The sequence below is a fragment of the Rhinoraja longicauda genome, chromosome 10 (assembly GCF_053455715.1).
Source record: "Rhinoraja longicauda isolate Sanriku21f chromosome 10, sRhiLon1.1, whole genome shotgun sequence".
Taxonomy (NCBI): Eukaryota; Metazoa; Chordata; class Chondrichthyes; order Rajiformes; family Arhynchobatidae; genus Rhinoraja; species Rhinoraja longicauda.
In genome coordinates, this window is record NC_135962.1 from 24,199,290 (window position 1) to 24,220,418 (window position 21,129).

Below are 21,129 nucleotides of genomic sequence, written 5' to 3' on the forward strand. Positions count from 1 at the left end.
GAGAAAACATTTCTTCACACAGAAAGTGGTGAGTCTGTAGAATTCTCTGTCACAGAAGGTAGTTGAGGCCAGTTCATTGGCTATATTTAAGAGGGAGTTAGATGTGGCCCTTTTTGCTAAAGGGATCAGGGGGTATGGAGAGAAGGCAGGTACAGGCTACTGAGCTGGATGATCAGCCATGATCATATTGAATGGCGGTGCAGGCTCGAAGGGCCGAATGGCCTACTCCTGCACCTATTTTCTATGTTTCTATGTAAAATGAATGTAGACAAATAAACCAAACAAAGTGGATAATCAGTCCAACAATTTGTAAGAGTACACTGAAAACAAGAACAAATCAGACATTACACATTGGTCTATTTGGTTTGTGGATAAGATAGTGGAGTCAATCGTCAACTCTCCTAAACTACACAGAGACACAAGAGACTGCAGATACTGGAATCTGGAGTAAAGTGGACCAGCAGCATCTGTGGGGGACAGGAAATAGTGGTGTTTCAGGTCTCACATTAATAAATAGGGCGGCACAGTGGCACTGCAGTAGTGTTGCTGCCTTACAGTGCTAAAGAGCCTGGTTCAATTCTGACTTTGGGTGCTGTCTGTACAGAGTTTGTACGTTCTCCCTGTGATCATGTGGGTTTTCTCTGAGTGCTCCGGTTTCATTCGGCCCCGAAGGGCCTGTATCTGCACTGTATTTCCAAAGTAAAGGTGCTGTATGTGTGTAATACAGGGTCTTGATCCAAAATGATCATTCCTTCCCCCTTCAACCTCCCCTCTGCCAACCCCAAGTTCCTGCAACCATTTTGATTTTTACCCTAAACTACATGTACATCTTGAAACCAAGTTAACAATCATTAAATTGCTTCCTTCCGACATGATCAATTGTTGAACTCAAAATCCATTAACCCATTAAAACCACAATCACATAATTGTAACTAAAAAACAAGTCAGCTTCCTTGTTATCTGTACAAGAAGTCAGTGTAAAAACAATAGTTATTTTCTCGACAGTTAATTGATGCATTAAGGACAATTAAAAACTGTTATACTGCCATGAAATAGGTAATTTAAAAAAAACTATAGAAAAATGACTAATTTCTAAATCTTTGAGAAGTATACGTGAATATCTGCTAAAATCAATGTAATTTTTTTCCCCCCTGCATTTCTATTTTGGATATAGCATAGCCAGCTGCCTGAAGGTAGTTCAGGTAAGCAGTCATTCTGTCAGCTGAGGGTTTAAGTGATGAACACCCCGAGAGTATTTTACAAAAGGCAGCACCTATTGCGCCACATGACTTATCAAATTGCACACTATCCCTCCTGATTTACCAAATAATGTTGAGTGCACAATCACATCACTGCACAAGCATGTTAATCTTAATGCAGTTTAAAGATTTGGTCGCACTACATCATATTTACAGTGACACTGTCAGTACTACAGATTTGGCAGTCGATGGATTTTTACTTTTTTTTCCATGGTGCTTATCCCACTTGGGGATAACCAAACTAAAGGAATGGCTTACTGCACTCACCGACCCCATGTATATTGGGAAAAGGGATAAAAACAAAACAATAGCCCATTTATATTTTGACACATTTGATAATACTCCAAATCATATTCCATACACAAGAGAGACAGATCCATTCCCTTAATTTGATTATCCAAAAGTGGAATAAGTAAATTACAAAATTACAAAAATCCACAGGATGCCGAATCTGTACCACTCGCACTATCATTTTAATGAGTATAACTCGATTTTTAAATTGTAAAGATTTAAGATTGCATTGTGATGTTTCATGCATGCAACCGATTTTTTTTAAACGGTAGGGAAAGTGAGCAATTTGACATATCATACACACACAGGAGCTTTCGTTTGAAGTGAGAGCCAAGGCTGTAATAAGACTGGGAAACTAACAGTCGCCACTGTATTTCTAAACACGGTGCCTTGTGAAGAGGAATGCGAGGCATGCAGCTGACGGGCTCTTGAATTAGAATTGCAATGGTCTCGAACTGACGATTAGCAACAAAAAAAAAACTAGAAACGAGAAAACTCAAAGCAATCACTACGGCACCAGGTCCCGCGACTACTCCAGCACACTCAAACTTCAACTGAAAAATGATCTCCGCAACACTTTTCCCGTGAGTTTATAAACCGACTCTAAACTTTGTTTTTCACGTTTTCCTGAACACGGTTGACTTTGCCCCCCTTCGGTTTCGAAATTGTTGCATCGTTCCTTGACTAAATGTTGTTAACAGGCAGACGAGAAAAAATAAACAGTTCCGCCACCGAGCAAGATTGCATTTCTAATCCGTGTCTTTCAAAGAAGCTCAGGCATCCTCAGGGCAATATGCAGGATTTGTGACTCACCAAACGCCTCTCTTTTCCTCAAGTTCTGCTGCCATTGACTCTTGCTTTGCTGCCCCAGTCTCCAACGGCAAGTGATCAGAAACTGCAGCCGCAGCTTGTAGTCACCACCTTCCTGCACACACCCACCTCTGCTCTGCCCACCCATCTTCCAGCACACACACCCCTTCCCAAACCCATCCACCTCTCTCCACGCCTTCACCCACCCACATTAACCCACCCACATTAACCCACCCCTCTCCCAATGCCTTCACATCTGCCACCTCCCTTCCTCCGGCCTCCCTTCACTCCCTCACCTCTGCCCCCTCCACCTCCCTCACTTCTACCTCCATCCCCCTCCCCTCCAACCTACCAGCAGGCTGGTGTCCGCAGGTGCACAGGAAGAAACTTAATCGCAAACAACTCTGTGCTCACTCGAGCAGTCCGTATCCAGAGGCCGGGCTGGCTCTCTGCTGTGCGGGTGGGGCGGGGCGGAGGGGAGGGGTGGGGCTGGGCGGGGCAGGGGCGGGGCGGGGGCGCGGAGGGGCGGGGCGGGGGCGCGGAGGGGCGGGTGGTCTCCGAGCGACAACTCCCCGCCCACCTGCACTGCCGGAGCCACGCTCGCTGCCCACTCGCGCATGCGCCACGCGTCCGAGTAATGCGCCACGCCCCCAACAGACGGCCCCCCCCTGCGTCACGCCCCCTCATGCGCCACGCCCCCCCGCGCCACGTCCCCCCCCGCGCCACGCCCCCCGCGCCGCCCCACGCCCCCCGCGCCACGCCCCCCCCCCGCGCCACGCCCCCCTCGCGCCACGCCCCCCCGCGCCACGACCCCCCGCGCCTCGCCCCCCCGCGCCTTCCCTCCCCGCGCCTTCCCTCCCCGCGTGACGTCATGTTCGCCTGCACGTGGGTTCACATCGCAGCGCTGTTTTCATTGCGAGTGAAGTGAACTTTGTGCCTCTGTGAAAGAAACGTCGGTTGCTTGACAAAATCAGCGTCGCACAACGAGGAGGAACATTTGTTGGAACTGACGCCTGGACCAACGGGCAGCAGTTTAGGACACTAAAGGGGGGAAATGAAAGACACACAGACGTTGGAGTAACTCGTAGAAAGAAGGGCCCAGTCAAACCCGGAACATCACCAGAGATGCTGCCTGACCCGCTGAGTTAATGCAGTACTTTGTGTCCTGTGGTTCTGGAGTAACTCAGTATTGTCAGGCAGCATCGCTGGAGAACATGGAAAGGTGACCCTTCTTCAGACACCTGAATTACTATTAGGTGTAAATGGAAGATTCATCGAAGCAGTAGCCAGCCGGGCCGTTAGTGGGGAGACCACACTGTTGTTAGCCTATTTGGGAAGCTGCCTTTGGCGATAATCACATCAGTCTGCTCTTTCAATCGGCCTAATAAATCAAAGGAGAGTGGGGAGTGCTCTCGTCCTCGCCGCAATGTTAGTCCCGTCAACAAGCACCACCTCATCAGTCATTTCGATCACTGGTTGCGGGACGTTGTAGTGCAGCGCTCCATTTCTGTAAGCTCTTACATTCATTTAATCATTACAACCGAGTGGAGCGAATAGCGAAGGATTTATCGACTGGAAGGACCGGTTGTTGGAAAATGGCACTGGGGCAGAGATTCAGATTCAGAGTAAACGGATACATGGTAATTATAGATATAATGCATACAATGACAAATGAAAACAGCAGAATGATATAAAGTAGTGTTGAAATTTGAAATAGTGCAAACAAATCTTACTTATTCACAAAATGCTGGAGTAACTCAGTAACTTCACCCGAAACGTCACACATTCCTTCTCTCCTGAAATGCTGCCTGACCTGCTGAGTTACTCCAGCATTTTGTGAATAAATACCTTCGATTTGTACCAGCATCTGCAGTTATTTTCTTAAACAAATCTTACTGTTCAATAACAGAAAACCCTTGTTATAACGGACCATAGGGGGGAGGGAGGGAAGAAGTGGGTATAGGGCCCGTTATTGCCGATTGTCCGCTATAACTGAGGAAGGTATTATCATTGCATAAGCAGTAGAAACAAGCAACTGCATTTGTTGGTTAACAGTAAATGGACACAAAGTGCTGGAGTATCTCAGCGGGTCAGGCAGCATCTCTAGAGAACATGGATGGGTTACATTTCAGGTCGAAACCCTTCTTCAGACTCTCATTCCAGAACTGTGGGCCTGGAATCCAGGTGAGTTGACCGCCCTGAGGGGGGGGGGGGGGGGGGGGGGAGTAAGTCGGCCGAGTCAACGGTTGCAACCCGTGGGCAGCCGGAGTGAAGGTAAGTGGTGGCGGCGGCGGCAAGCACGGGTGGCATGGGTAGCTGGGCATGGTGTGGGCAGCCAGGGCAGTAGGCAGCAGGGGAGGCAGTAAGAGACGCAGGTGGCGTGGGCAGCCATCTGTTGGGAGTCCAGAACCAGAGGTCACAGTTTAAGAATAAGGGGTAGGCCATTTAGGACTGAGATGAGGAAAAACTTTTTCACCCAGAGAGTTGTGAATCTGTGGAATTCTCTGCCATAGAAGGCAGTGGAGGTCAATTGACTGGATGTTTTCAAGAGAGAGAGAGTTAGATTTAGTTCTTAGGGCTAAAGGAATCAAGGGATATGGGGGGAAAGCAGGAACGGGCTACTGATTTTAGATGATCAGCCATGATCATATAGAATGGCAGTGCCGGCTCGAAGGGCCAAATAGCCTACTCCTGCACCTATTTTTCTATGTTTCTCGGTCTATCCCATTTAACTGAAATCTGCAATAAAGAGGTCCGTTAAAATGAGGGTTCACCGTATCTGAATTAGGTAGAGTTAAGAATATGTGGCAGTACCTTTGGGAAAAGGGGGTGTGGAAGAGGTGATTGGTTCAAGAGTCTGATAGCAATGGGGATGAAGCTGTTCTGAAGGGCCTGTTCCTGTGTTGTATTGTTCAACGTTCTTATATTTCAGTTATTCCAACTTCTGGATAACTGTAATTTCCCCCATAATATTTATTAGATTAACTGAACTCTAATTCTTTGATTTGTTGAATAGCTAAATAACATGTGCTTTTTTTTTCATCTAATAGCAGTTCTTGAATTGAGAATTTGGAATATTATAATCAAGGAATTTGCTTCTCTCTTAGAAATCCTAGTTTGGAAACCATATACCGTAATATAGCAATATGATGTATTTTGAAAGTGCGACCCTCTGTTGATAAATGTAAAAGATCCCATGCACAATCTTTTAAAAAAATCAGGAGTTGCACATGGCATTTTAGAAAAATATTGTCACTGTTAATTACCAAAATAGTTATCCTTCTGTAACAATGAAAAAAATTGCACAGGGATTTCAGCAATTCTGTGTCCAACTTTTTCCTACATGCTATGCTTTACAGACGGATTAACTTTAGACGTTAGAGATACAGTGCGGAATCAGGCCCTTCGGCCTACTAAGTCTGTGCCAACCAGCGATCTACACACTAACCTACACACGCTCGGGACAATTTTACAACTTACCGAAGCCAATTAACCTACAATCCTGTACGTCTTTGGAGTGTGGGAGGAAACTGGAGCACCCGATGAAAACCCATGTGGTCACAGGGAGAACGTACAAACTCTACAGGCAGCACCTGCAGTCAGAATCGAACTGGGGTCTCTGGTACTTTAAGGCAGCAACTTTACCGCTACACCACTGTGCTACCTGAAATTATTTGCATTTATGTAAACTCTCACCTCACACTCCAGATTCTTATTTTAAATTCTTTGTCCATTTCACTTTTTGGACGGAGAAGATCTCTTCTGTCAAGCCACTTGTCCCCAACAGGAGTCTCTTCAGGAAATATCTCTGGTAATTGCATCATTTTGTCAAACATATATTTCTTACTCTACGTGTAAAGTGAAAGTGATTCCATGTAGTGGGAACTGCAGTTCCATTCCTAAAGTGACAAATAAAGGCACAGATTAGAAGCCAATAAAGTATGACAGTAGAAACCAGGTAATGCAAAAAATCCACATTAAATCAAATCTATTGCAGAAAGAAGTAAGACAAAACAATAATTTCCCTTTGTTCCTCAATTTATTGTGTTTTTTTAATCTCACTCTATTGACCTTATTTTTCAATTTTAAAAGGTTGAGAAATTTAAAAAACTCAAACAACTAATATGACACCAGATTAAGTAGCTAGGATTCGGTGTCATTTTCTAAATTGCAAAAATTATTGGCAATGAAAACATGACCCATGGTTCATCGACAGGAATACACAAAAATATATAAAACTTTGGTAAATTAAATCAGTCATGAATTGCCTGATCAGAACGCCAGCCTAAGCCATTTATAATTCATCACAATGCAAAATAAACTAGAATGGCACATCATATTTTAAGACAATGTAGGTGGCAAAATAATTAACAAGTTTCCCACTCACGCTGTTAATAACAATGAAATGAAGGTTTCTGGAAGTTACATTCGACAATTATTTGAAACATGTTGAAAAAACATCTAATCTCCACTGTGAATAATTTCTGTGTGGTTTCCAGGTATCCGTTATTTTGGTTCTACTTTTTAAAAAAAATCCATGCTGTTTAATAAAATATCACCAAATAATTTCCTGTAAATTTCTAAATCTCTGTAGTAATTGAGTGATAAATCATTAGTAGTGCTTTAATCAATTTGGCAGCATGCAGTGTGGTTTTATTGTTGCATCCTTTTCCACTCCAATTATTCCTGTTGTTCCACTCAAATTTAATGCTGGTGAGGGAGGGGTAATTCTAGGCTGAGGAGAAAAGAGAAACAAATTATTCCTCCAGGGATGGATGGTCCATAAAATTTATATTTCAAAAATTCCTAATTTTCTAACCTTCCCCATTTCCCATATCATTCTACTGAAAATGCCTCACCGTAACACAATTTTACAATTTGATAACCTCTTAGCTTCTCCATCCAATCCCAAAAATAAGGGAATCAATCAGCATGGCTGATGTTTAGTTAACCTCATTCACAACTATCATTACAGACAGGTCTTGCTTCTCACTGGTGCTCATCCCTTGATGTGCTTGATCCCTTGAGCAATTTCATCACCCATTGAGTAACGGGTGTCAGGGGTTATGGGAAGAAGGCAGGAGAATGGGGTTAGGAGGGAGAGATCGATAGATTGAATGGCGGAGTAGACCTAATGGGCCGAAAGGCCCAATTCTGCTCCTATCACCTATGACCTACAAAGCCCTCCATAACCTGGCCCCATCCTACCTGACCGACCTCCTCCACAGGCACACTCCCACCTGCACCCTCCGCTCTGCCGCTGCCAATCTCCTATCCCCCCACATCCGGACCAAACTCAGATCCTGGGGGGACAGGGCTTTCTCCATCGCTGCTCCCACCCTATGGAACTCACTACCCCAAACCGTTAGAGACTCCTCCACACTCACCACATTCCAAACATCGCTGAAGTCTCACCTGTTCAGTACTGCCTTCAACCACTGAAGGTCACCTCACCTTCTGTCTCCTTTCTCTGTTCATTTATTTATTTACTTATTTATCTATTTATTCATTTCCCTATGTTCTCAAAATCTCTGTAAAGCGTCTTTGAGTAAATGAAAAGCGCTATATAAATAAAATGCATTATTATTATTAAATGCATTATTATGACCTTATGATAAAATTAAATGACTATGAAGATGTCAAAACAGGTTCAAAATTCAAGGTCAGTTTCATCCCAGCTGTTATTAGGCAACTGAACCGTCCTCTCATCAGCTAGAGAGCGGTCCTATCTTCCCATCTATCTCATTGGAGACCTCTGAACTATCTATAATTCGGACTTTATATTTCACTAAATGGTTTACCCTTTATCCGCACCACCATCTAAGGGATCTACAGGATTCTATAGTTTAGAGATACAGACGGAAACAGTCCCTTCAGCCCACAGAGTCCATGCCAACCAGCGATCACCACATACACTAATTCTATCCTATGTACCAGGGACAATTTACAGAAACCAATTTACCAAAAAACCTACACATCTTTGGAATTATGAGAGGAAACCAGAGCACCTCGAGAAAAGTCACAGGGAGAATGTAGAAAACTCTGCACAGGCAGCCCCCGTGGTCAGGATCAAACCTAGATCTCTGACATTGTAAAGCAGATAGATAGATAGATAGATAGATAGATAGATGGATGGATGGATGGATGGATGGGTGGGTGGGTGGATGGATGGATGGATGGATGGATGGATGGATGGATAAAAAATAAATAGAAAAACAATGAAATTTATCATGTAGAACACAAGAGCGGTTTAGTGGCGTATGGGTAGAACAGTGGCACAGCGTTAGTTGCTGCCTTACATTCTTCCAGTAAGGGAGTTTGTACATTCTCCCTGTGACCACGTGGTTTCCTCCGGGTGCTCCAGTTTCCTTCCACATTCCAAAGGTGTATATGTTTGTAGGTTAATTGGCTTCTGTAAAGTGTCCCTAGTGTCCGTAGGATAGAACTAGTGTACTAGTGTAGATCATTGGTTGGCGCAGACTCAGTGGGCCGAAGGGCCGATTTCCACGCTGTATCTCTAAACTAAACTAAATGAATGAATGAAATGAATTAATGAAAAAAAAAGAAAATGAATAAAAATGTATTTACCAAGTGTGTATACATACAAGGAATTTGCCTTGGTGCTTTGCTCGCAAAAGGATAAAAACACGATACACAGCAGACAATTAAAAATAAAACATTATAAATCAAAAATAAAAATAAACACATTTAGATATAATAAAACAAGATGATGGCTCAAGAATTTGTCTATTAATCTGATTAATATACGTATGCCAGGCCTGGGCAGAGGAGATGTAATTAAAATAAGGAAGAATTGCAATACAAGCTGCATGGCGGTAGGTTCAGCTTGTCATTGAGTCATTTAGCACGGAAACAGACCCTTCGGCACAACTTGCACATGCCATCCAGATGCCTCATCTACATTAGTCCCACCTGCCTGCGTTTGGCCCAGATCCATCAAAACCTTTCCTATCCATGTACTTGTCTAAAGATCATTTAAAAGTTGCCATACTACCCACCTCAACTACCTCTTCAGGCATTCATTCCATACACCCACCACATCTGCATGCAAAACATTCCCTCATGTTCCTGTTATTTTTTCCCCTTCAGACCTCAGGTGCCATCCATGTAAAGTTTGTATGTTCTCTCTGTGACTGCTCCGGTTTCCTCCCACATCCCAAATATGTGTGGCTTTGTTCTTATAATTGACCTCTGTAAAATAAAATGCCCCTAGTGTGTATGGAGTGGATGAGAAAGCAGGGATAAGATAGAACTAGTGTGCACATCTTTGGAATGTGGGAGGAAACCTGAGCACCCGGAGAAAACCCATGCAGTCACAGGGAAAATGTATGAACTCTGTACAGACAGCACCCATAGTCAGGATCGAACTCAGGTCTCCGGCACTACAAGGCAGCAACTCTATCGCTGCACCACCGTGAGATGAGAGGATGATGAAAGAGTCATATAGTCAAAGCTATACAGCCTTTGGCCTGCCTTCTCCATGCTGACCAAGTTGGCATTCTGGGCAAGTCCCATTTGCCCAACTTTGGCGCATATATCGACTAAATGTATACTGAGCCAATACAGTGTGTGTCACACTTCAGAAACAAGTTCAATTATTTGGATTTTCTAATAAAGTCCTTATATAACAATTGTTCACATTGGATTGTGTCTGCCATATTTCCACCCTTCCTTTAAATTAACTGTGGCTCTTGATATGCTTAAGTCGTACCTCTCACTGTTTGCTAAAATGTCAACGTTTCATCGACTTAGATAGAAAACTCATTCACCTCCCACATATTAATTAAATATTTTAGGACCTTTCTCTTGCACTAATGCACAATGCAAGCTTGAGATGTCAATCTGATGCTTGTGCCTTACACCATATAAAACAATTGGATCAACAAAGGCTAAGGTAAAATCTAAATAATGCATCATTAGTCCACATCAGGGTCTATCATAAAATGTGCAACTTACAAGCCTCATTGGACCATAATTGATGTAATTTGCCATATTGGAATTTTTAAATTAGGTTATGTGTTGTGCTATAATAGTGTGACTGTCAATATGTCGTTGGATTTCTTCATCACAGCTTTGATTTATTATTTTTCTTTTTTTGTTTATGTATTGTTGGCTGTTTTTCACAATGATAATTAATCTTAGTGAGAAATATCAGGACAACATGAAAGAAAAGTAAAACAATATAATTTCAAACAAGGGTGAGGGCAGTCTGCTAAATAATTTTAGTGAACATGTTAATCATTTTGCTATGAATTTGTTCCAATCTTTCTTTTTCTCAATAATGCATTTTCTTACGTGAATTAATTATGAATTATGAATTATGCTGCTTTGGAATACTTGGTCATTCTGCTGTAAGAGGTAGTTGAGGCAGATACTTCTGCAATGTTTAAAAAACATTTGTACAGAGACATGGAAAGGGCAGGTTTAGAGGGGTATGGTCCATTGCAGGTAGGTGAGATAAGTGTAGATGGGACATGTTGGTTGGTGTGGGCAAATTGGGCCGAAGGCCTGCTTTCCATGCTGTTTGACTCTAATTGTTCAGTCAAATGAGATAATTGCTAGGTGACCATATTTTCTTTTGGCAACCTTTGACAACAACAGGAAAGTCACACAGAACAGACATCTGCAAGTCCCTGCAAAGCTCTGCTGGCATCTACTCCCTCTAGATGATAAAATTCTTGGTTCCCACACCAAAATTTATGAGGAAGAAATCACCACCAATCTCTGAGCAACCAATAAGCTTGAAAACGTCCTGGACTTACTTTTATTAATTTCTCCCACTCCAACAGGAAGCAAATACAGAGTGGGTGTTGGAAGGGCAAGAAAAGATGGCCCTAGCTAACAGGTAAAAACTGTAACAATAAGCATCTCAGGAAATTTAGTTTCGTTTATTATTATTATTGTCACGTGTACCGAGGTGCATCAAAAACTTTTATGTTGCGTGCTATCCAGCCAACAATACTACTACACATTATTACAATCAAGCCGTCCACAGTATACAGATACAGGATAGAGGATATAAAATGTATTATTTCACGATTAGTAAGGATGTCAGGGGTTGTGGGGAGAAGGCAGGAGAATGGGGTTGAGAGGGAAAGATGGATCAGCCTTGATTGAACGGCGGAGTAGACTTGATGGGCCAAATGGCCTAATTCTGCTCCTATAACTTATGGTTATTCAGTGCAAGATAAAGTCTGATTACAGATAGGTCATAGGTCTCCACTGAGGTAGATGGGAGGTCACAACCACACTCTAGCTGGTGAGAGGAGGGTTCAGTTGCCTGATAACAGATGGGGAGAAACTGCCCCTGAATCTGGAAGTGTGCATTTTCAAACCTCTGATCCTCTTGCTTGATGGGAGAGGGGAGAGTGGAAAGGGAGTGACCGGGGTGAGACTGGTCCTTGATTATGCTGGTGACCTCGCCAAAGCAGTGAGGTATAAATAGAGTCCATGGAAGGGTTGGTTTGCATGATGGTCCAGGCTACTTCCACAATTCTCTGCAATTTCTTGCAGTCTTTGATGGACCTGTTCCTAATCTATGCTGTGATCCATCCCTGTAAAATGCTTTCTATGGTGTATCTGCAGAAGTTGGTGAGAGTTGTTGGGGACATGCTGAACTTCCTAAGCCTTCTAAGGAAGTAAAGGCATTGTTCATAGCCAGTGATTCAATGTGCCTGGTCCAGGACAAATCACTGGTGATATCTATATACTAAAACTCTTGTTTGTTTGTTCCTGAACTGCAGCCAAAAAGGCACACGATAGAGCAACAATTTTAGCCCCAACTTACTCACCGTCGTCCCTTTGGTGCAAATGGAAGAAGTTTCATTGAAATTGGTGTTATATTTTTAAAGTTATTCACATTTTAACGTTTAAATCTTTCTCCTAGGGAGGGAGGGGGAGAGGGGGAGGGAGGGAAGGGGAGGGAGGGGGAAGGGAGGGTGGGGGGAGGAGTTTGGGAGGGGGATAAGGGGGGTTGAAGGGATGGAGTGGGAGGGGTAGGGGGGTGGAGGGAGGGGGTGGAGGGAAGGGGGAAGGAGGGAGGGACAGAGGGAGGGAGGGGGGATAAGGGGGGTTGAGGGGGGAATGAATGGGGATGGGGGAGGGGAGGGGGAGGGGAGAGATGGGAGTGGAGGGAGGGGGGAGGGGATGGAGGGAGGGAGGGATGGGGGAGGAGAGGGGAGTAGGGGAGGAGAGGGTGCTGCACCAATGCAGGAGACGTTTGGGTCCAACGGGTCCACTTGGTCTAATTTACTCCGAAGAACAAAGTTACCAACCATCTCTACTTTGGCGCCATCAATGTACCGCTTCGCTTCCTGAAGCCAATCACAATCTCCTTTGTCTTGCTGACATTGAGGGAGAGGTTGTTGTTTTGGCACCAGGTTATGAGGTTCTCGATCTCCTTCAAAACCCACAACTATTCAAGACTGCTTGACACAGTGGTGCAACTGGTAGAGCCATTACCTCATAGCCCCAGAGACCCAGGTTCGATCCTGACCTCGGTTGCCGTCTGTGTGGACTTTGCACGTTCACCCTGTTGGGTTTCCTCCGGGTGCTCCAGTTTCCTCCCAAATCCCAAAGATGGGTGGGTCTGTATTTTAATTGCCCCTAGTGTGTAGGGAGTGGATGATAAATTGGGATAACATGAAACTAGTGTGAATGGTTAGCATGGATTCAGTGAGTCTAAGAGCACATTTCCATGCCGTATCCTAAACTAGCCTTTATCAACATTACATTGTACTGGTACTGCATTTGTAGATTACATCTAGCAAATCACTTTCACAGATAGCAGTGTTACAAATTTTGCCGGATGTTTTGATGAGGGTAGAAATCATTAATCTTAATTAATCTGTATAGATCTTCATGATCTTAGTACCTCAGCATTACGACCAGAATGTCATGACCAACGTTTTATAGCTCTTACTGTCAGTCCTATTATTTGGTTTTTATTCCTCATGCAGCTTCATTAGTTAATTACATTTAAATTTACTGATGAAAGCTGTTTTGAATGCAGGCTGCATGTTATGTGAATCACATAGAATGGCAATAGCCAGCTCTTTTGTAATATTGATTGGAAATCATTTGACTGCCTACTAAATCGTCTCCTGTCAATTTTCATTCAGAAGTCGCTCGCTGACTAACTGTGTGCAGCATCGCTCATAGGCTCTAAGCCAAAAAGATTGGTTTCTATTTATATTTGAAGATGTCTTTATTGATGCAACAGCAAGTGGATTTGCTTGAAATGATATCAGGAACTTGAAGAAGGGAAAGCATTTCTTAAAATTAACATGCTATCATCAGTATTATATTTGTTGCTCATATTTCAGTTTAAACCATGCCAAAATAATTCAGTCTCAAGAACATTCTGTCATTTTATTTTTAGTTTATGTTTTTTAACAAAAGCACCTCAAAGGATTTAATTTAGTTTCGTTTTTCAGCTTAGCGATGCCACGTGGAAACAGCCCCTTCGGCCCACCGAGTCTGCGCCGAACAGCGATCACCCCTTACACTAGCACTATCCTACACACGAGGGACAATTTACAATTTATAGAAGCCAAATAACCTACAGACCTGCCTGTCTTTGGAGTGTGGGAGGAAACCGAACCACCCGTAGAAAACCCACTCAGTCACAGGGAGAACGTACAAACTCTGTACAGACCGCACCTGTGGTCAGGATCGAACCCAGACCTCTGGAGCTATAAGGCAGCACTCTACCGATGCGCCTCTGCCGCAAAAGCACTTCAGGGAATTTAATTCTGTCTGAAAATGTTTTAATGCATAATTTTTTTGGCATTAATTATATCTTATTGACTATAAAGTGCTTTGTTATATTTTGGGATCAAAGGCACAGTATAAATCCACTTTTTAAAATATCTGTCTGCATTATTTTCATGCTATTAACCCACAGTAATTGTGTTAGATGATATCCCTTGCAGGGTGAAGGCCAATCGGCAGTTTTGGCTGAATTGTTCTATAAATTATTCGCCAGGCAATTTTCTCCATGCACTAGTTGCTGATATTAGAATGCCTCTGGTTTGTGGTTTTAAGTGAGGGTTTGCAATTTCTTGCTAGGAACACTAATGTACAAAATATCCACCTTCAAGGTGCACTTTAAATCCATTTTAAATTAGGAGGTAGCTTCAGTTACTGCAGGCATAGTGGTCAATTCTCTTTGAATGCAGACAAAAACAAAATTGATAATTGAAAAAATAATGAACAAAGCCTGCAGAATGTCACTTATTAATGAAGATAAAGGCAAGCTTCAAACCTCAGCCAAGGGCTTTGAAGAAGCAATGCTCTTTTACTCTCTTGAACATCTGCAGATGTGCAGTAGAGAGCATATTGACTGGTTGTGTCATGGCCTGGTTCAGCAAATTGAATACTCAGGAAGAAAGAAGATTGCAAAAAGTGGTGAACTCTGCTCAGTCCATCACGGGTAACGACCCCATTATCAAAGGGATCTACAAGTTACTGCCTCAAATAGCCAGCCAGCATCAGAGGGGCACACCATCCTGGTATCAAACTTATTTCACTGCTGCAATAGACAATAGACAATAGGTGCAGGAGTAGGCCATTCAGCCCTTCGAGCCAGCACCGCCATTCAATGCGATCATGGCTGATCACTCTCAATCAGTACCCCGTTCCTGCCTTCTCCCCATACCCCCTCACTCCGCTATCCTTAAGAGCTCTATCCAGCTCTCTCTTGAAAGCATCCAACGAACTGGCCTCCACTGCCTTCTGAGGCAGAGAATTCCACACCTTCACCACTCTCTGACTGAAAAAGTTCTTCCTCATCTCCGTTCTAAATGGCCTACCCCTTATTCTTAAACTGTGGCCCCTTGTTCTGGACTCCCCTAACATTGGGAACATGTTTCCTGCCTCTAATGTGTCCAATCCCCTAATTATCTTATATGTTTCAATAAGATCCCCCCTCATCCTTCTAAATTCCAGTGTATACAATCCTAATTGCTCCAACCTTTCAACATACGACAGTCCCGCCATTCCGGGAATTAACCTAGTGAACCTACGCTGCACGCCCTCAATAGCAAGAATATCCTTCCTCAAATTTGGAGACCAAAACTGCACACAGTACTCCAGGTGCGGTCTCACCAGGGCCCGGTACAACTGTAGAAGGACCTCTTTGCTCCTATACTCAACTCCTCTTGTTATGAAGGCCAACATTCCATTGGCTTTCTTCACTGCCTGCTGTACCTGCATGCTTCCTTTCAGTGACTGATGCACTAGGACACCCAGATCTCGTTGAACATCCCCTCTTCCTAACTTGACACCATTCAGATAATAATCTGCCTTTCTATTCTTACTTCCAAAGTGAATAACCTCACACTTATCTACATTAAACTGCATCTGCCATGTATCCGCCCACTCACACAACCTGTCCAAGTCACCCTGCAGCCTTATTGCATCTTCCTCACAATACACACTACCCCCCAGCTTAGTATCATCTGCAAATTTGCTAATGGTACTTTTAATCCCTTCATCTAAGTCATTAATGTATATCGTAAATAGCTGGGGTCCCAGCACCGAACCTTGCAGTACCCCACTGGTCACTGCCTGCCATTCCGAAAGGGACCCATTTATCCCCACTCTTTGCTTTCTGTCTGTCAACCAATTTTCTATCCATGTCAGTACCCTACCCCCAATACCATGTGCTCTAATTTTGCCCACTAATCTCCTATGTGGGACCTTGTCGAAGGCTTACTGAAAGTCGAGGTACACCACATCCACTGACTCTCCCCTGTCAATTTTCCTAGTTACATCCTCAAAAAATTCCAGTAGATTTGTCAAGCATGATTTCCCCTTCGTAAATCCATGCTGACTCGGAATGATCCTGTTACTGCTATCCAAATGCTCAGCAATTTCGTCTTTTATAATTGACTCCAGCATCTTCCCCACCACTGATGTCAGACTAACTGGTCTATAATTACCCGTTTTCTCTCTCCCTCCTTTCTTAAAAAGTGGGATAACATTTGCTATCCTCCAATCCACAGGATTGCAATTGGAAAGAAGTTGGAAAGAAGTTATAGGAGCCTGAAAACTGTAAGGTCCAGGTTGAGAAGCAGCTTCTTCCCAATAACCATCAGGTTATTAAACACTACAACCACCAAATAAGCTCCGAACTATATAAACTTGGGGGTGTTATTTTTGACTTTGCACTATTATTGTTTAATTGTCTATACATGTATATACACACACACTGAACTTTTATTTGTTGCTTACAATGGATTTTACATAGAACCAGGGCTGGATTAACCCCGAACACACTTGGCCCACTCCCCGAACACACTCTGCCCCCCTCCCCGCACACACTCAGCCCCGCTCCCCGAACACACTCGGCCCCGCTCCCCGAACACACTTGGCCCCACTCCCCGAACACACTCAGCCCCGCTCCCCGAACACACTTGGCCCCTCTCCCCGAACACACTTGGCCCCGCTCCCCGAACATACTCAGCCCCGCTCCCCGAACACACGGCCCAACTCCCAGAACTCCGTTAATGTCAACGAGCTCCGTTAGCCTCCACTGTCCAGACCTACAGTGTCGGGGACTACAGCGGCCCACAGGCCTAATACGGGACTCTTTGAGAGTGTGTGATGGAGGGGTTTAGTTTGGGGATACAGCGCGAAAACAGGCCCTTTGGCCCACCATCCGTACCAACCAGCGATCCCCACACACACTAGGGACAATTTTACACATATACCACGCCAATTAACCTACAAACCTGTATGTCTTTGGAGTGTGGGAGGAAACCGAAGATATCAGAGAAAACCCACGTGGTCACAGGGAGAATGTACAAACTCTGTACAGACAGCACCCGTGGTTGGGATGGAACCCGGGTCTCCGGTGCTGCAAGTGCTGTAAGGCAGCAATTCTACCGCTGCGCCACCGTCGGGTGAATGACGGAGGATTGCGAGAAGAGGGTGCCAGAGAAGTAGAGACAGGGAGGGCCGGAGGAATGTGGCAAAGGTAGGGCCGGAGGAGTGAATAGTGGCGGGACTGGAGGTATAGGGGTGAGAGGGGCAGAGTAGGGGTAGGGAGTGCTGGAACAGTGGATGCTGAGCAAGGTATTGGTAGAGTTGGTGGTAGAAGAGTGGAGGAAGAGACAGGGCCCGGGAAGTGAGGAGAGAAGGCCGGGGGATTGGTGAGAAAGAGGGCCCGAGCTTTTGGGATGGGTGAGAGGGAGTCGCAGGATTTTGGGAGTATGGACCAGAAGAGTAGAGAAGTGGTGAAAGTGGCCCATGGACTTGAGTGAGAGGGCCGGGATGTGTAGGGAGACAAGGCCAATATTCGAGCAGAGAGGTCTGGAGGAGTGAGGTGTTTGGATGAGGCCGGAGGTGTGTGGAGTAAGAGGGCCGGAGACTGGGCGGTTGGGCAGTGACATGCCGGCTGCCCATTGGTCAACACATTCTAACCACGGCGGTTGGGGAGCTACTTTTGCGACTATGTTAATCTGGCCCTGCAGAGTACTAGGTTTGCATATCTGTTGTGCTGCTGCAATTAAGGAATTCATTGTTCCGATTCAGGGACATACTACGATAAAACACTCATGACTCTTGAAAGATGATCTGCAGCTTTGTCTCGAGATCATGCATCAGAACGGCACCATCGTGGAGCATAGACCATCTCCATGGTTCTCCCGTGATGACATGGTAAACAGATCAAGTGAAACACATTAAATTAAATACCTCCTAATTTTGCAAATATATGAGTGATTGCTGTTGTGATATTGCAAGGACTACTTTGTTGTATCACAAGGACTACTTTGTTTGCCTGTATAGTAACGTGTATATAAGAGAATGAGGTGATTTGGTGGTCACTCTGGTTCCAGGTGGCCGTGGAATAAACAGCCTGGATTTAAGCTCCAGCATTCTAACCTTTTAAACACGTGTATTTGTGGTCCGTCCATAGTCATAACAAAGGTATAATGAAGTACAACAATTGCCGCCCCGAACCTGTGATCTATTTCATCATGTGCACGCTCACACAATGCATTAACTGACCTCTACCACCAGCATACAACCAAGCAAAGAATATGAAAAAAGACACAAATTTAGTGGGTCAGGCAGCATTGGGACCCTTCTTCAGAGTCTGAAAAAGAGTCCCAACTTCAAACATCACCCATCTATGTCCTTCAGAAATGCTGCCTGATCCACTGAGTTACTCCAGCCCTTTGCCTTTTTTTGTAAACCAGCATCTGCAGTTCCTTGCATCTCCGATGAATCCGAAAGTTTGTCAATGAAGAGTAAATGTGAAAGGAACAGACTACTTTTGCAGGGCTAATCAGGGATATAGATTGGTGAGGAACTGCAGATGCTGGTTTATAAAAAAAAGACAAAGTGCTGGAATAACTCAAGGGGTCAGGCAGCATTTTCCGGAGGACAGAGATATGTAACGTTTCAAGTTGGAACTCTTCTTGCTTGTTAAACAATTTGACTTTAAATTTGGTTCTAAATATAACCGAATGAAAAGATAAGCATTTAAGGCTTAGCTTTTACAATCAAAGCATAACAGATTTGACCAAGTCTGCCGCAAGACTCCTTCTGAAAGAGCTCACATAGTAAGATGGTACAAGTGTAGAATACCTTGGTTACTTTGCTGCACGCACACACATGGCTGAATGATGGTGGTCGTGAAGCTGGGAGTAGCTTCCATCCATATGTTTCCCACTTTCTTCCATGTTCTTAATTTCCTTCACCCTCTGCTCACAAAGCACCAAAGAAATCCATTTAGTTGTCTATATACCTGTAAATGCAAACAGATTAAAAAAAGATATATCAGTGTGAAACTTAATTTCACATGCAGGTCAGTGATTCAACTTGACTCCAGCATGGCTACAAGTCATTAGCTTTATGTTTTCCACACAAAGGGGATACGCAGAGAGCTGGTGAGTAGCATTGAAACAGATAATGCCTTATTGCCCATCTCAAAGCTGCATAGAGAGCACGTACTCCAACAATGTTCCTGAGGAATCAGTTCTGCGAATGTAACCTGCTCGAGTCTACTCAGGACTACCTTATAGGGTGGGGGAAATCACAAATGCCAATCATAAGGGCGGCAGAGTGGTAGAGTTGCTATCTTACAGTGCCAGAAACCCCGGTTCGATAATGATTACGGGTGCTGTTTGTATGGAGTTTGCACGTTCTCCCCGTGACCTGTGTGGGTTTTCTCCAGGTGGTCCGGTTTCCTCTCACACTGCTGAGACGTATAGGTTTGTAGGCTAATTGACTTGGAGATTGACTTGGAGATTGACTTGGAGGGAGACAGACAGACAGACAGACAGACAGAGAGACAGACAGAGATAGACAGACAGACAGACAGACAGACAGACAGACAGAATGTTGTTTGATGTGGGCAAGTTGGGCCCACCGACCTGTTTCCACACTGTGTGACCCCATGACCCTACAGAGTTCTCACCCTGTGGGGAATGGCATAGGCTCCAAGTGGTCTTTTTTTAAAGAAGACCTGATTCAATCATATATGCAACTTTGCCTATCAGTCTTATCACACGTCGCTTTGCATGTCAGCTGGTCGGGACAGCTGCCCCTCTTGCTGAGATGGTGCACAATGCACCTGTGCCTTTAGGTTAAGTGTTGTCTGTGGTCATCCTCTGAACGAAACCAGACAAGCTGCATCTTGCATCTGCTGCAGGTAACCAGACTTTCAGCAGCCACAGCTCAACGCACAGGACAGGCAAACGGTTATAGACAACAAGGAATTACTCAAGTCATTGAATCTTCTGTTTAGTTTAGAGGTAGAGCACGGAAACAGGCCGTTCAGCCCACTGAGTTCACACCAACCGGTGATCCCCGTACACTAATACTATCCTGCACATTAGGGACAATTAACAACCTTTACCGAAGCCAATTAACCTACAAACCTGCACATCTTTGGAGTGTGGGAGGAAACCGGAACACCTACACGGTCACGGAGAGTGTACAAACTCCATACAGACAGCACCCACAGTCAGGATCGAACCTGGGTCTCTGGCGCACTAAGGCAGCAACTCGACCGCTGCGCCACCATGCTGCCCCATATGAATCATACAAATTGGAAACAGGCACTTCAGCACAACTCGTCCATGCCAACCAATGTGCCCCATCTAAGCTAGCCCCATTTCAATGATGCTTTATTGATAATAATCATTCGATGATGCTCGGATTCACATCGGATGGCAAACTGTGAGATGATGCAAATGACTCTGGGCTCAATGGTGAATATCTAATACCATTTACCATCCCGTCTGCAATGATAGAACTTATCTTGTTCCATTCAAATAAAGATAAACTCGTGACTCAACCATGCTTCATCTTGTGGAATCTTTGGCAACAAAGAAAAAGGTTGCTTTTACAAGGGAAATAAATCTACAAGTAAATATTTAAAGGTCATTGGAACAATCTGAAGAAAGAAATTCATAACTGATAACTGAATAACAAACAAAATCATTTTGCTCTCACAGTGATCAGTCCACAATCGCACAAAAATTGCTTTTAATTGAATGAAAGTCGTGAGCACTAATATTCCCGCACTTATTCAAGACAATACACGAATCTAGAGCTCCTCCTAGTGGGTTAAACGCCTTTAAGAACTTTGATATTTTTTAGTAAGTGTTATGAAAGCCCACAGTAATCAGAGGGACAACACATTTTTAAGTCATTGACACATTTCCTTTGCTCCAACTTTTATGTTGTGATCTAGCACACTTGAAGAGTCTTGCAATTGTGCTTCTTTTTAGAA

The 21,129-nt window shown here is 44.1% G+C and overlaps 1 protein-coding gene and 1 long non-coding RNA gene across 5 annotated transcripts in view; one reads left to right on the forward strand and one right to left on the reverse strand.

The window, feature by feature from the left end:
• Positions 1 to 21,129, reverse strand: part of stxbp6 (syntaxin binding protein 6 (amisyn)) — a 369,474-nt gene that overhangs the window by 193,105 nt on the left and 155,240 nt on the right. Inside the window, exons 2-3 of one of the 4 annotated variants that reach the window (XM_078406409.1) lie at positions 18,978 to 19,137; positions 6,057 to 6,259 (exon numbers count right to left, since the gene is read on the reverse strand). The gene's annotated coding sequence lies outside the window, so the exon portion shown is untranslated. Of the gene's footprint in view, positions 1 to 2,363; positions 2,491 to 2,712; positions 2,853 to 6,056; positions 6,260 to 18,977; positions 19,138 to 21,129 lie in introns of those variants that run through there. The other 3 variants (XM_078406411.1, XM_078406410.1, XM_078406407.1) reach the window with 3 other exon arrangements.
• On the forward strand, positions 3,269 to 14,377 carry LOC144597280 (uncharacterized). Its single transcript, XR_013547717.1, has 3 exons — positions 3,269 to 4,000; positions 11,171 to 11,226; positions 13,817 to 14,377. It is a non-coding gene; the product is annotated as an uncharacterized LOC144597280 (long non-coding RNA).